The following is a 14,930-nucleotide window of genomic DNA, read 5'->3' as shown; positions in this document are numbered from 1 at the left end:
GTGAGTGTTGTGGAGTCCCTGTGTTCACCTGGGCCATTTAGTCGGGAGGCCAGTGAGAAAACAGGGAATTACAACACAGTGTGAGAAAAACAACGTGGGGGCTGTGAAGGCACCAGACTGGGGTGAGGGGTCATGGGCACTTCTCAGGTGAAAGCCGAGCTGAGCCTTTGAAGGATGGGCAAGAGTTAGTGGGATGCAGTAGGGGAGTGGATGGAAAGGCACTCCCTGCAGAGAGAACAGCATATGAAAAGGCCTGTGGGGCAGAGCATTCCAAGCAATTCCAGGCTGTTGCAGCAGAAAATGAGAGTAAATGAGAGAGGAAATGCAACCTAAGAAGACAGTGAGCTCAGGACAAGGGTTTCCAGTGCCTGGCTCCCCTTCAAAATCTAACAGCCCAGGGCTTCTGGGTGGCTCAGTTGGTTAAGCATCCAACTCTTGGGTCTCCACTCAGATCATGATCTCATGGGTTTGCAAGTTCGAGCTGACAGCACAGAGCCTGCTTGCGATTCTCTCTCTCTCTCTCTCTGCCCCCCCCCACCCCACTCGCTCTCTATCTCTCTCTCTCAAAATAGGTAAATAAACTTTAAAAAAATCAAACAGCCCCAGGAAAGATGGAGAGATTCATTGAGATGAGGCCCTGTGTTTGGGGCAGGAAGGGCAATGTCCCTGAGAAGGGAGCTTAGAGGTGTGGCCACACCTCCCCAGTGCCCATCAGCCTCAACCCCCATTCAACAGAGATCTAGAGGAGCTGTCAAATAGGACATCCCTCCCACCTCCCACCTCTTGTCCCCTCAGTGCCACGGCTGCTGGCAGAAAACACCATTTCAACCACCTCCCAGCCATTCCATTCAGCTCTTCTAGTAGGTGAATAACAATTTATTGTGCACCAGCCTGGGCTTGGCCCCATGCTCAGTGCTTCATGTGAAAAATCCATCCAAGCCAAAAATTATGTTCAAGCACCTTCTATGTGATAGGCAATATAATTTAGAACTTGGGGGCATAGCCATGAACAAAAATAAACTCTCTGCCCTCAAGGAACCTCTATTCTCGGGGAAGGGGGAAATAGACATGTTATACATCAGGAGGTCATGGTGGTTTAAGAAGAATAGAACCCAGGGAAGTGACAGAGAATGATGGTCAGAAAGGGGGTCATCTGAGTTAAGATCAGAGGGAAGTGAGGAAGTGAACCATGCAGCAATCCGGAGAAAGAATGTATCTTACTGAAAGGACAGTAAGTGCAGGGTGCAAATGTTCCCTCTGTGGGGTTGGGGGGCAGGACCAAGGGCAAAAGCAGGAGGGAACCCTGCCAGAGCAATGGCAGGAACTCAGATCATTTTCCCAATAGCACGACAGAGTTGGATATTATTGTTGTTCCAACATTACAGATAAACTGAGGTTAAGCGATACACCCCAGGGTCTCAAAACCTTTTTTAGACAGAGCTGGGATTCAAACCCAGCTGCTCAAGCTGTAGAATATGTGCCCTTAACTGCTCCCCTAGAATGTCTTGGCAATGGGGCCCCTCAGTGGCTCAGTCTGTTAAGTGCTGGACTCTCAATTTCAGCTCAGGTCATGACCTCACAGTGTAAATTCGAGCCTTACATTGGGCTCTGTCCGTGCTGACAGGGCAGAGCCTGCTTGGGATTCTGTCTTCCTCTCTCTGCCCCTCCCCCACTTGCATGCTCTCTCTCAAAAATAAATAAACTTTGAAAAAAAAAAAAGAGTGTCTTGTCAAGAAACTGCGGATAACTTATAACAGATCAATAAGATTCCAACCTCCCCAAAGGTTACCCCAAGCTTCAGTGATTCCACACCTAAAAATGTAAGGGGATTATCAAGGACTCAAACAAAGACTTAGCTACTTTGTTTATAACAGTACAATGACTGGCAATGATGCCTTTTCCCTGATAATAGGGAATTGGTAAGTATATATGTTTCATGCACACGAAGAGTATATTAAGTATATTACACGTAGCCATTTCAAAAGACACCATAGGAAAGGAGGGGTTGTGGGTGGAGGGGTGGGGGCATTAAGGAATCTACTCCTGAAATCATTGTTGCACTAAATGCTAACTAATTTGAATGTAAATTTAAAAAAAAAAAAAAACTAAAAAATAATTTTAAAAAAGGAAAAGTATACAACAGCATGGAAAGACGGTCAAAATATGTCACTGACACTAAGCCATACACACAGTAGGATCCCATTTTTGTAATAAATAAATAATATATAAATATAGGCACAGGCAAAAGACTGGAAGGAATTAAACGAAACTGTTGATAAATCGCTCACCCAGGATGTGAGATTGTTGGGTGGGTTTCCTGCTTTTTGTTTAGCAGCATTTACTACAATGAATATAAATGATTTTTGTGCTTCCTGGGTTGGCCAGTCCCTGGGTGGGGTGGACCTGGGCTCCTCTCACCCCACCCCACTCCCTGACAGGGGCGGAAAGCAGGTTCTGCCGCCTCCCTGCTAGAATCCCATTCAGGTTGGCGATCCTTATAATGAAGCAGCTCCCTGGCCTGAGACAGAAAATTCAGCCTCACCTCACTTCTCTACAAAGACTTCACGATTCGGGGCTGCCGGGAGGGCTTCAAGTCTACACTGTGGCAGCACATCAGCTGGGGTGCCAGAGCATCAGGGTAATTAGCCCTGGTCTTGTCAAAGGGCTTGGTGCTATTTTTAAAATCTTTCCAACACGTCGATTTCACTAAGGATTCCAGGAGTCCCGCTCAGTCCACTCAGTGCTTTAGGAAGGCAAATGAACTGATTGAAAATTTAGTGGAGATCACCTAGAACTTTTAGGGAGATGCATCCCTGCAGCCCCACCCCAGGCACACATTTGCCAGTCTTCCTACTGGAGGTGGAAGGGAGTTAAGCCAACTGGAACTTTGTCCCCTGCCGCCCCTTTTTCTCACCTGCCTGAAAGACACCTGGAGCCATTCACTTGCTAGACCTCTGTTGCAAGACCACTTTAGCATAGAGGCTTCAAAACCAGTCTACAGGCCCTGCTACACACCTGCATGTGACCTTGGGCAGGCTACTTAACTTCTCTGTACCTCAGTTTCCTCATCTATAGGAACGATGAGGGGACAAAGCACCAAACTTCTAGGGCTGTTGTCGTGACCAAAGGTCAGCAAGCCATGGTCCCCCAGACTAAATCCGGCCCACCTCCTCTTTCTGTAAATACAGTTTTATTGGAACACAGCCATGCATATTCATTGATGTATTGTCCAGCGCTGCTTTCCTGCTACAATGGCAGAACTGGGTAGTTATGACAGAGCCTGTACGGGTCACAAAGCCTAAACTATTTATTAAATGTTTATTATCTGGCCCTTGGCAGGACAAGTTTGCCAACTCTGTCTTACATCAGACTCTCCCAGAAGCAGAACGTGAGACAAAGATCTGGGGGCAAGTGATTTATCAAGGAAATGCTGCCAGGAGGAACCAGTAAGGGGGTGGAGGTGACATCAGGTAAAGTCTCAGCCTCTGCCTGACCCGCTATGAGCACTTCCGGTCCCCCTGCAGGTGAAGTGGTTCAGGTGGTCCCTGAAGAAGGGAGCAGGTGACAGAAGCTGCCACATGCCCATGCCATCGTGCCGAGCACTTGAGGTACATTATAATACCGCTCGCGGCAGAATTAGGAGGTGGAAAATGTATGATGCCCACTTTACAGCTGGGAGGTAAATGAGATGATACAGATGAAGTCTCAGCCCAGCACTGGCCTCACACAAGGCACCCGCCAAGAGGAACCACACATACCACGCTTCTGGCTGTGTGCTGAGTGCTGGGGCCACACAGATCCGTGAGGCGCAGTCTTTGTCCTCCAGGAGCAACTGGACTGGTTGTTGGGGGATCCAGTGTGTAACATCAACCAGAGCCCTCCTTGGCATTCCCATTAGGGAAGTCAGAAGAGGAGGACGTGCACTGGGAAGGAATCTCGAGGGAGGGAGGGAATTGCCAGGTTGGGGAAAGAGCTTTCCAACACAGGACACAGCATGTGCAAAAGCTTGGTGCTGGGGAACGAGTCACACTCCGGAGACTGCAAGGAGTTTGGGGTGGGTGGATGAAGGCGCAGAGCGAGGGGTGGTGGGAAATGAGGCCACGGGCGTAGAGGAGTCACATTGAGCGCAGGCCTAAGGTGATGGAGTCAAGGATTTCAGATAGGGAGTTTAGCTGGTGTATGTTTTCCAGGGCTGGCCCAAGCCGCCTGGCTTCAACAACAGGGATTTATTTCCGCAGGATCCAGAGGCTGGAAGTCCAAGATCAAGGTGTCAGCAGGCTTGGCTTCACCCTGACACCTCTCTTCGGGTTGCAGGTGGTCACCCTCTCATTCTGTGTGTGTACCACCAGCGTCTCTCCATGTGCCCATATTTCCTTTTCTCGGGACACCAGACTGGACTAGGGCTCACTCTAACAGCCTTGTTTTAACTTAATGACCTCTTTAAAGGGCCTATCCCCAAACACAGTCCTGCTTAAGGCACTGGCAGGTTACGGCTTCAACATATGAATTTGGTGGGGGGCACAATCCAGCCCATAACAGCTGGCATTTCAGAAAGCTCACCCTGGTTCCAGTAGGGAGGGCAACTTGGAGAACGGACGCCAGGGGAGGCAGGCTGTGCAGAGCCCCACTGCAGCTGGCCAGCTAATGAGAGCCTGCAGTCGGGGGGCTGAGGCCGCAGTCTGTGGGATGGCCGAGCAGCAGTGGCCACGCAGAACAGGGCCCACTCCCCGGCTGTAACTGACCTTCAGATCCAGGCAGCAAGGAGAAAAGAAGGACAAAGGCACACCAAAGGCCCACAGAGCAAGTGTCAAGGCCAACAAAGGCAGAGAGCCAGCTATCACCTGTCCTTTGGCCAAGCCATGGAGGGTTGAATTGCTGGGCAGAGCCTTGGGGGTGACGGGTGATATCCTCAGTGTCCTGACTTGGTCACAGGTTCCATGTCCCCCCGGCTCCTCTAGCCATCAAAGGAGCCAGGTTTAGAGCTCACATCAGAAGAGGCAGCACCTTCTCTCAGCTGTCCTCCGAGGTTCCAGGAGCCACTAAGGTGAGCTCATTCTGCTCATTCCCAGGTAGTTCGTTCCCAAAGAATCTATTTGTTCATTTCCTTTGGGCCAGGACTCTGCAGTTTCCACCCTTGGTGATTACAAGTCTCTCTCTCTGTCCCTCTCTGTCTCTCTCATGAACTTACGCACACACATACACACATACACGGTCCACGGTTCCTAAAATTCCACCACTCAAGATTCATTCCTTTAATCCAATCTCCTGGGAGAAAGAAGGTGCAATACATTAAGTCACCAACACCTTAGTGTGAGTTATTAATCAGATTCTTCCCTCTGCATTAGCCAGGCGTTAAGAAAGTACCAAGCACAGGAAGGGAAATGTTACTGAAGGAAGATGAAATAGCAAAGGAAAAACAAATGTCAGCAGGGAGAATCAACTTGCTTTCTGCTTTTCTTACTTTTGGACCTTTCCTGGTCAGCCTGATGCTCTAAGTCAGGGGGTGGCAAACTTTTTCTGGAAAGGGCCAGAGAGCAAACATTTTCAGCTTTGCAGGCCATAGAGTCTCTGTTGGAATCACTCGATTCTGCCGTTGTAGCATGAAAACAGCCATAGACAGCGAGGCTGTGTCTCTGTAAAACTACTGTGGACAATGAAATGTGCATTTTATTTAATTGTCATTAAAATATGATTTTTCTCGGGGCGCCTGGGTGGCGCAGTCGGTTAAGCGTCCGACTTCAGCCAGGTCACGATCTCGCGGTCCGTGAGTTCGAGCCCCGCATCGGGCTCTGGGCTGATGGCTCGGAGCCTGGAGCCTGTTTCCGATTCTGTGTCTCCCTCTCTCTCTGCCCCTCCCCCGTTCATGCTCTGTCTCTCTCTGTCCCAAAAATAAATAAAAAACGTTGAAAAAAAAAATTAAAAAAAAAAAATTATTTTTCTCCTCACTGTTCCCAACCATTTACAAATGGAGAGGCCATCCTTAGTTTGCAGGCCATGCAGACACAGGAGGTGGCTGGATGCGCCCGAGAGCCACACTTCACTGACCCCTGCCCCTCATGAGGGGCGGAACTTGCACCTTTCGCATCAAACCAAGGACAAGCCCTTGGTCACTCTCTGCTGTTCACCATCCTTACTTCCCCTCTAGCCCTAGAGAAAAAAAGCAGCTCTTTGTTCTGCGTGCTTTGCTCATGATCCCTGGGGATTTGCTCTCAAGTGTGGAGGAGATGACAGGGTGACAAATGGGCTGGCACGCAGGCAAGCCACTGGCAGCAGGCTGCTGTAGAACAGTGGCCTCGGGGTTCATGCTGGTTGACTGAGAAGTGAGCCAGGATGGGTTCCATCTGCCTACCCCTCCTCGGCCCACACCCCATGCATCGGGTCCCAAGGGTCCCGTCTGCCACACTTCTGGGCCACATTTTAAGCACTCCTCCCAAATTACCAAAGCTATTTATTATTATTATTACCAACTAATTTAGACATATACTCATTAACGAAAACAACACTCACTTCCTATTGAGTACTTAGTCTATGCAGGTACCATATAAACTTTCTACAGCTAGGTTTACTCAGGGGCCCTGCTTTGTATTAACTGCTCTACATGTATGTAATAGTGCCCTCAGGAACTCATGCCTTCAGTACTAGTATTATCCTAATCTGATGGATGAGAAAACAGAGACTAGAAAAGTTAACAACACATCCAAGGTCACACAGCTGGGCAGGTCTGTGTGACTCCAAGCCAGGTTCATTGTCACTGGCTCCCCTGGCTCTCCCTATCTTGCAGCCCCCCTGCAAGACTGTATTATGATCCCAATTCCTCAGGTGCAGAAATAGAAACTCTAAGAAGCCACAGTCTAGGTCCAAGTTCAAACAGCTGATAAGTGGTGGTGCTTACAGCGCTGTGTTAGAACCACCACCATGTGGAGATACCGGAAGCCACCCTGTCCTCATGTGAAAGCACACGTTTCTAAATAACATCAGAACCTGGGGTCCTAGACTGCAGGGCTGGGCTTCCCGGCAAGTGGCAAGAGAGATTTTAGTCTGACACTATGTCTTATGACTGATCTGAAAGCAGAGCCTGAGACAAGGATTCTTGTGCAAGTGAGTTATTGAGGGAGCAGGCCAAGGAGAAATCTGGAAGGATCAGGGGAGATGAATGGGGCAGAGGAAGAAGGTGCCGGTTCAGCTGAAGTCTGGCCTCAGCCTCATCCCACAGGGAGTTCTGGAGCATGAATGGTACCAGGGGTTCTCGCATCTTGAAGCAAGGGGCCAGGCCATGATGCCCTGTATCTGTCAGTCATTGGCTATGGGTTGTCCTACGTGGGGCTGTGGGGAGCATCTCTGGACCAAGTAGCAATTTTCCAGAGAATGGTGCAACTTAGAGCTCTAGCGGTCAACACTCAAAGCAGCTGGGGGCTGTTGTCCCATTGTTAGAAGGACCTTGGCAGGGCACCACTGGCATCTACTATAAGTGGGTGACCCTGGAGGCCCAGGCTTTACTAACTGGCTCTGCAACTCCTGGAAAACCGCATCCCCTTCCCTTTTCTACCCTTCTCCCTGTCTTCCTCTCTTCCTTCTGGACCTCCTCCTTTGTCACCCTCCAGCACTGGCTGGGCTGGGCTTGGCCTGAGCTTCTGGCTCCGTATCAGACCATCAGCAATAACAGCCAGAGTTGAAGACTCTAGGAAGTGCCCCACTGTGGCCTCTTCCAGCTTAGACCTGTTCCCCCTCAAGCCCCATCCTGTGGCCTGCCTCTGAGGGGATTCCCAGTGATGTGATCAGGAAGGCAGGGCAGGGAAAGAGCCAAGAGCCAGGCCTGGGGATTAGTGAATGAGGGGAGAGGCTGAGAGCCAGGCAGCTCCTCCCCACCAGCCGGTACCGCAGCCCCCAACAGGGCGAGCAGCTGCCCTCCCGAGAGCCACCCAAATGGGCCCACTGCCTGATACCTGATTGCCAGGAGATGAGCTGGCCAGGTCAGTGCCTGGAGTCATTTTTAGAGCCTCCGGAGGGTCCTGATTCTATACACAGAAACATCCTCTTCCACTCTGCTGCCATTCATTCATTTATTCATTCATTCAACAATGACTGAGTCCATATGAAAGCTGGGAAAATCTGAACAAAAGAGACGGATCCCTGCTTCCATTCCAGCAGGGGTGACAAAGAAATGAGTGTATCAGGGTCACAGAGCACTCAGAGAGATGCACAAGGAATATGCAGTTTCTTTGCTTCCCATAACCAATGCAATCATCCTCCCACCCTGCTAGCAGGCAGGGACAGGAATGGGGGAACACAATTTAAAATTGCCCATTTATGGCACCACCATGCGGTTTCACTTAAGAAGGGCAGTTTGGGAAGATTTGGTTTCTTTTGTCCAGAACAGTACCTGAGTGTGAGTGTAACTACTGGTGGAAGGTGGAGGTCACTTGGAGAAACACTGAGTCCTCCCCGCTGGCCACTGGTCCAGAAGGGCTGGCCTTGTCTCTGCCTGTCTGGACTGCACAGTTGCACCTGGTCATATCTGGGGTGCAGCAGCTACTCTTGGGTGCCCCCCACCCCCCTCCCTGGCCAGGGTTCCCACCTTGCAGCTGCTGCAGGTGTCGGCCACTCACTTGTCACACCTGTATCCTTCTCTAGGGGATTGCCCTTGGCGGAAGGGAGGTGCCCCTCACTTTGGGAGACAGACCCTGGCCGATGCCTACCTCTCCAGGGTCACCCCACCATACACTCCACCCACTTTATGCTCCAGTCCCGCTGACCTTCTTACAGTTTCTCCACCACAGAACCCCTCTAGCCTTTGCGTGGTGGGATTTAACTGTCAGGCGTGCTCACTACCTCCCTTCACCTAATTCACTCTCAGGATGGATTTCCCATAAATGTCAGGTATTTACAGGACTTTTGTTACACACTCACTTTGCACTTCTGTGTTCAACTGTGTGGTTTGATCAATGTCTGCCTCCCTACCTTGACTTTAAACTCCTGAGGAAAGGAACTGTTTATGTTTTGCTAACCATTGAATCCCCAGGGCCTAGTACAGTGCCTGGCACAAAGTAGATGGTTAGTCAATCTTTTTTTTTTTTTTTTTTTGATGGCATGAACAAATTAAATTTTAAATGAATCCATTAATAAAAGGAATGCAGCCCTTATCTTTGAGTATTTCATTCTGACATTTCTGCCGCCTCCTGGGAAATCCTGGAAGTAGGACACTCCTCCTTCAGGGACCCTTTTCCCAGCCTTGGTGAAAGGTTCCAAATTCCTGGCCACCAGGAAGTCCCATGCTGGCAGGAAACGGAGTAGGTTTGTTTGCAAATTGAGCCCAGGGCTCCCTGCCAGGTCCCTGAGCAGAGGCCAAGGCAGCCTCACACGGAGGCCACAGGGCATCCAGATTTGGATTTATCTGCAGCTATCCTTCCCTTTGCCCTCCTAGCCAGAGTATTGCCTTTCTCTAGTTCCTCCAATCATCCCTTTGGGAATCCTGTCCCACCTTCTGAAAAGAGGGACTACCAGCTCCTAGCTCAGCTCAGAGAATATGAAGGGACGCTTCTAGATTCACAAAGCAAATTGGTGGATCCAGAATCCAGTTATTCTGAGATCCCACCCAATGATAAAGAGAAGAAAAGCAGCCAATATCTACCACTCTGTGCCAGCCACTGTACTGAGTAATTTACATACATTATTTTACCGACATGTTACAGCAGTCCTTCTACATGGGTTCTATTACAGTCTCTAGTTCATAGAAAGCAAAACTGAAGCTTGGAGAGGTCAGAGAGAGCCTAGAACTCATTCTACTAGATCAGGGGTCAGTAAACTATGTCCCATAGGCCAAATCCAGCTCACCACATGTTTTTGTAAATAAAGTTTTATAGCACAAAAACAGACACATCGACCAATGGAATAGAATAGAAACCCCAGAACTAGACCCCACAAAAGTATGACCAACTAATCTTTGACAAACCAGGAAAGAATATCCAATGGAAAAAAGACAGTCTCTTTAACAAATGGTGCTGGGAGAACTGGACAGCAACATGCAGAAGGATGAAACTAGACCCCTTTCTTACACCATTCACAAAAACAAACTCAAAATGGATAAAGGACCTGAATGTGAGACAGGAAACCATCAAAACCCTAGAGGAGAAAGCAGAGAAAAACCTCTCTGACCTCAGCCGCAGCAATTTCTTACTTGACACATCCCCAAAGACAAGGGAATTAAAAGCAAAAATGAACTACTGGGACCTTATGAAGATAAAAAGCTTCTGCACAGCAAAGGAAACAATCAACAAAACTAAAAGGCAACCCACGGAATGGGAAAAGATATTTGCAAATGACATAGCAGACAAAGGGCTACTATCCAAAATCTATAAAGAGCTCACCAAACTCCACACCGGAAAAACAAATAACCCAGTGAAGAAATGGGCAGAAAACATGAATAGACACTTCTCTAAAGAAGACATCCGGAGGGCCAACAGGCACATGAAAAGATGCTCAACGTCGCTCCTCATCAGGGAAATACAAATCAAAACCACACTCAGATATCACCTCACGCCAGTCAGAGTGGCCAAAATGAACAAATCAGGAGACTATAGATGCTGGAGAGGATGTGGAGAAACGGGAACCCTCTTGCACTGTTGATGGGAATGCAAACTGGTGCAGCCACTCTGGAAAACAGTGTGGAGGTTCCTCAAAAAATTAAAAATAGACCTACCCTATGATCCAGCAGTAGCACTGCTAGGAATTTATCCAAGGGATACAGGAGTACTGATGCATAGGGGCACTTGGACCCCAATGTTTATAGCAGCACTCTCAACAATAGCCAAATTATGGAAAGAGCCTAAATGTCCATCAACTGACAAATGGATAAAGAAATTGTGGTTTATATATGCAATGGAATACTACGTGGCAATGAGAAAGAATGAAATAAGGTCTTTTGTAGCAACATGGATGGAACTGGACAGTGTTATGCTAAGTGAAATAAGTCATACAGAGAAGGACAGATTCGATATGTTTTCACTCCTATGTGGATCCTGAGAAACTTAACAGAAGACCATGGGGGAGGGGAAGGAAAAAAATGGTTAGAGCAGGAGGGAGCCAAAACATAAGAGACTCCTAAAAACTGAGAACAAACTGAGGGTTGATGGGGGGTGGGAGGGAGGGGAAGGTGGGTGATGGGTATTGAGGAGGGCACCTGTTGGGATGAGCAGTGGGTGTTGTATGGAAACCAATTTGACAACAAATTTCATAATAAAAAAAAAAAATTAAAAATAACATAAATAAAGTTTTATTGAAACAGAGTCATGTTCATTTGTTTGCATATTGTCTGTAGCTGCTTTTGTGCCATAGTGGCAGAGTTGAGCAGTTGAGACAGAGACCCTCTGGCCTGCAAAGCCGCCCAGAATTTACTAATGGCCTTAAAAAAAAAGTTTACAAAACAAAAACAAAAACATTGTCAACCCCTGTTCTAGATGACACTCCTCACGCATCCCACTCTGTGTTTTACGTGTGGATTCATTGGTCAGAGTGTTTTTTACTCAGTTTTACAGCAAACATGTCCCACTGCCTGTTTGAGTTTTCCACCTTGAGCACCCAATTAATGCCACCATGCCCCCACCTCTAAGAGAAAAATCCCCCTCCCTGTCCTGTCGCCACTTCCTGCCCCCAGCTGGACGATGGGACAGCACCCTATGATCTGAACAGGCCAACAGAAAAAGATGGGCTAGACCAATCACATTCTTCTCTTGGGAATTTGGTATAGGGAAACAGAGAGGCTATCAGGAGAAATGGTAGCTATGACTCCTGAGGACAAATTGACGCTTGGGTGGCTACGATAGGCGAGGAGGAGGCAAGGTTGGGAAGATGCTTGGTGTGGAAGAGAAGAAACTGTCCAAATGGAGACAAAATCTATGAGAGAGTGGCCCTAAGAAAACAAGAAAGAGAGAAGCCTCTGTTCTTAAAGTTTCCCCAAGCTCAGCTTCCATTAGAACAATTGCCCTCTTCTTGGATTAGGAGTTAGAACTTTTTGGTTGCAAATGAAACAAAATTCAAAATTCAACACAAATGGGCTTAAACATTAATGGGGGTATATCGATTCATACAACTGAGGGAGTCTAACAGTACTTCAGACTCAGCCTGATCCAACAGTTCAAATGATGTCACATGGGACCCTGATGTGAAGAACAAAGGCAAAAGAAGTGTTAAAAAAAAAAAAAAAAATGAAATCTCCTTACAACTTGCAACCCAGTGACAAACACTTGAGGCAGGCAGAGTGACCTTCCTCCAGGAACTCAACTACCTAAATGCGAATACTTTGCTGGAGGCAAAAAGCAACTGTAGCTTGACATTATCCAGACCTCCAGGATCCTGTAAGTCTTCTTTAAAAACCCCTTTGGAAATTTCCTTTATGTCTATCACCCCCACGATGTATGTTAGCAATCATCCTTCAAACGTATGGCCCACTGGTATACATCTGAAGGGTCTCATTAACCTTATCTTAAATTTTTTTTTTAACGTTTATTTATTTTTGAGACAGAGAGAGACAGAGCGTGAACAGGGGAGGGGCAGAGAGAGAGGGAGACACAGAATCTGAAACAGGCTCCAGGCTCTGAGCTGTCAGCACAGAGCCCGACGCGGGGCTCGAACTCATGGACCGCAAGATCATGACCTGAGCCAAAGTCGGACGCCCAACCGACTGAGCCACCCAGGCGCCCCCCATTAACCTTATCTTAACAGCAGCTAGCCCCTTAAGATCCTGGAAGCCTTGCTCCAAATTCCTTAGAGACTCATGCTACTCCTAAACCCCACTAACTAAAATATACATAATCAGTCACTCCTCACAATCCCAGTGCAACTTTCTGCACATAGGTCCTGTCGCCATGCTTTAATAAAACCACCTTTTTCGCACTGAAAAGGTCTCAAGAATTCTTCCTCGACCGTTCGTTCCCAGACCCCAACATCACATCAACCCAATTTCTAACAGTCTTTTTGCCCTGCCTTTTGCAATATGGGCTTCATCCTCAATCTCCACTCTATGCCCTTCCCCATCTTAGGCCACTCTAGATTCTTCACTCATGGTGTCAAGATGGCTGCAGCAATTCCAGACCTCACTGCTTCGCACCAAAACATCTGCAAGTGGAGAGGGTATCCTTTCTGTAGCTCCTTCACATTCTGAGATACAATCTCTCGTTGCCTATCCCTGAACCAATCACTTTGGTCAGGGGGATTGCTACACTCATTGGATTAGATTTACCAATTGCCTTCTACTTGCTCATCTATAACAACATTTGAGCGCTTATCATGTCCCAGGCCTTACATCACCCTTTACATGTGTTACTATGTTTAACACTCACAAAAGCCATACAAGTAATTTACCAGAATTATCCTCATTTTACCAGTGAGAAAATGAAAGCTCAGAGAGGGTAGACACCTGGCCCAGGATCACACAGCCATCACCTGGCAAAACCGTGGATTAGCAGCAGAACCAAAAAAAAAAAAAAAAAAAAAAAGCTGGAAGGGACCTATGGGATTCTGGAGCCGGAGGTCTCGTCCCCCATACCCTGCCAGTTGGGGGACGGTGTCCCTCAACAGCCTCCAGCTCTTTTTATTCCACATCCTGTTGCCATTACGGTGACCCAAACCCCCTCGTCGGAGGGAAATGTTTTATCCATAGAATCTCAGGCTTCAGACCGAATTTACTCAAAAGTCCTGCTCCCACCTCTGGGTTCCTCCGGACTCTATTCTCCTCCACCTGATCCGTTTCCATGGAAACTGATGGGCTCCTGCATCCCTTTTATCCTCCTTTCTGGGAAGCAAGGCCAGCTTTCCAGCACCCCGGTAGCCAGGCCTAACCATTATAAAGACCAAAGAAGCAATATCTGGAAGAAATATTTCTAGGCAGAGGGAGGAACCATATCGGGCTTGTGGTTTTCTCTTTGATGTGCTCCAAACTAACACCAGGTGCTCTGAGGAGCTCAGCCAATTACCTGGGCCCAGTGGGTGCTGGCTGCGAGTCTGTCATCTGTTCCCCAGCATCTCAGCACCTCTCAGTCAGCAGGCCTCTCTCCCTTCGGAAAGTGATTCTGGGGTCTGAGCAGAGGGCAAGTCGGGCAGGTCTTCTTGCCAATCCTTGGCATTAGGTTGCAGTACTCGGGGCACAGCTGGTGGGCTGGGGCTGCAAAAAGGAGAATGTTACCAGATTTTCCCCTTCTGGAGAAGGGAGGAGCCAGCCATCACCTTGAACCCATGGGCATCCTGGAAACAGCGGACATGGCATCACTCCTTGCTGCAGGGAGGCGCCCTGTGGCCAGGGTCTAGGAAGCACATTGCACACACCAGCCAGGGGCTTGGCACCTGGTCCCCAAGGACTCCATATGCCCTGGAAACAGGAAACTGAAAGAGCCAGAGCTTTTCAGGGTCCCACCCTGGCTGGGTCTCGGTTGGGTGTTAATCTCTCCGAGCTTTGGTTTCCTTACCTTTAAAATGGGCCTAATTCTCGCACTGCACATCTGCTAGGCTAGTTGCAAGGCCCAAACCAAACAAGACATACCAAAACCCTCTATAAAAGCATCTAAAGTAGCAAAACCTCAGACATCTAAAATGAATTACAAGAGTCTCAATTCATTGAGATATAAGCATCATCACTGCTTTCAAACACGCTCCTCGAATCTCTCTTCCCCATCCCTCAGCGATTTCCTGTTCTGAGTTCATGGTTTTCTGCTCAAGTTCAGTTACATAAACGTGGTCCAGTCTAGCCTAAAACTCCAGTCTTCTCCGATTCAGAGCTTCCCATCTGCCCCAATGCAGACTGGATGAGGGCTCTGGCTCCACCTGGGCTAAGCATGATGTGGCGAGGAGGGGGTGCTCTGAAACATCCCCTTGCCCGGAGAAGTTGGGGAGGAACTCTCCTCACCCATCTGGTCCCCGTGTGCTGGAACAGCTACTGCTGC

General features: G+C 48.4%; 1 long non-coding RNA gene across 2 annotated transcripts in view; it reads right to left on the bottom strand.

Moving 5' to 3' along the window:
* The window catches only part of LOC122234010, a 64,322-nt gene that overhangs the window by 46,087 nt on the left and 3,305 nt on the right, over positions 1-14,930 (bottom strand). For both annotated transcript variants that reach the window (XR_006211691.1, XR_006211690.1), the window contains exon 2: positions 13,968-14,155. This is a non-coding gene — a long non-coding RNA (uncharacterized LOC122234010). The remainder of the gene's footprint in view (positions 1-13,967; positions 14,156-14,930) is intronic.

The sequence above is a fragment of the Panthera tigris genome, chromosome E2, assembly GCF_018350195.1.
Source record: "Panthera tigris isolate Pti1 chromosome E2, P.tigris_Pti1_mat1.1, whole genome shotgun sequence".
In the NCBI taxonomy this organism is placed as follows: Eukaryota; Metazoa; Chordata; class Mammalia; order Carnivora; family Felidae; genus Panthera; species Panthera tigris.
Note: the sequence above shows the minus strand (reverse complement) of the source record. Positions and strands in the feature narration are given on the sequence as shown.